We start from the raw sequence: 1,576 nt of genomic DNA, 5'->3' as shown, positions 1-1,576 counted from the left end.
AGTCTATAGTCTAGTCTATAGTCTAGTCTATAGTCTAGTCTATAGTCAAGTCTATAGGTTAGGCTATAGTCTAGACTAAAGTCTAGTCCATAGTCTAGTATATAATCTAGTCTATAGTCATGTCTATAGTCTTGTCTATAGTGTAATTTGTAATCTAGTATATAATCTTGTCTATAGTCTAGTATATTGTATAATTTATTGTCTAGTCTTTAGTCTAGTCTATAGTCTATTCTGTAGTCAAGTATATAGTCTATTGTCTAGTCTATAGTCTAGCATATAGTCTGGTCTATAGTCTAGTCTATGGGTTAGTTCATAGTCTAGTCTATACTCCAGTCTTTAGTCTAGTCTATAGTATTGTGTATAGTTTCGTCTATAGTCTTGTCTATAGTCTAGTCTTAAGTCTTATCTATAGTCTTGTCTATGGTCTAGTCTTAAGTCTAGTCTATAGTCTTGTAGATAGTCTAGTCTATATTCCAGGCTATGAAAATAATTTTCAAGAAAGTGTTTAGATGAAAAGGCTATAAGTATTTTGGTGTTTCAGTTCTAGTTCATTTTTTCTTCAGTTCTAGATCAGTTCTTTTTTACTTCTAGTTCAGTTCTATCTCCTAAGCATAAGCCCAATTCATTTTATCTTTATATATTATTGAAAGCATATATGAAACAGGATTATTCTAAAGCTGGGAAAATTCTGACAAACTTTTTCTTAAATATAAATTTATAATTTCTGTAAGTGTAGAAAATTATTCTATACATTCAACTTCATATAAACATAGTATTTAGTTTCCATTGCAAAACATATTTGTATTTGCATAGTAGATATTTGTTAACTTATCGACATGTCGGTCATACATTCTAACATCTATTTTATGATACATCATACTCATACTCCTTCCTATACCTCTAGATACTCCTAGAAATCTTATCTTCTGTATATTCATGTTAAGCTAAAATTTTCAAAAAATAATTATTTTGTTGCAAATGTTTTGCTTTATTTTCGCCCTTTACCCGCACTTATTATGATTATTATGGGATGCTGTGTCTGAATAAGTTTCCTTTTATGGATGTATGGCATAACTATAGAATTTCCATGTGAGTTATTATAGTATTTTTTGTTGTAAATAAATTTATCCGATTTTTTCCTTTGATCCATCTTATGGTTTCTTCATATTATTTACTTGTTGTTACTTTATTTATGTAAAGAAAGTTTTGTTTACTTTTTTGGAATATTTTGTGGAAATTCATCATTTTAAAAAATATATAAGATGAAGCAATTAGTACCCAGTGGCTACTACAACTGAACTAGAACTGAACTACAACTAAACTAGAACTGAACTAGATCTGAACTAGATCTGAACTAGAATTGAACTACAAGTGAACTAGAACTTAACTAGAACTAAACTAGAAATGAACTAGAATTAAACAAGAACTGAACTAGAACTGAACTAGAACAGAACTAGAACAGAACTAGAACAGAACTAGAACAGAACTAGAACAGAACTAGAACAGAACTAGAAGAGAACTAGAACTAAACTAGAACTGAACTAGAACTGAACTAGAACTGAACTAGAACTGAACT

At 29.4% G+C, this 1,576-nt stretch overlaps 1 protein-coding gene across 1 annotated transcript in view; it reads left to right on the top strand.

The window, feature by feature from the left end:
• Nucleotides 1-1,576, top strand: part of LOC111688163 (sine oculis-binding protein homolog A) — a 20,265-nt gene that overhangs the window by 15,712 nt on the left and 2,977 nt on the right. The gene's annotated exons all lie outside the window — the stretch shown is intronic.

The sequence above is a fragment of the Lucilia cuprina genome, chromosome 6 (genome assembly GCF_022045245.1).
Source record: "Lucilia cuprina isolate Lc7/37 chromosome 6, ASM2204524v1, whole genome shotgun sequence".
Lineage (NCBI taxonomy): Eukaryota > Metazoa > Arthropoda > Insecta > Diptera > Calliphoridae > Lucilia > Lucilia cuprina.
This window is presented reverse-complemented; position numbering and strand designations above follow the sequence as displayed.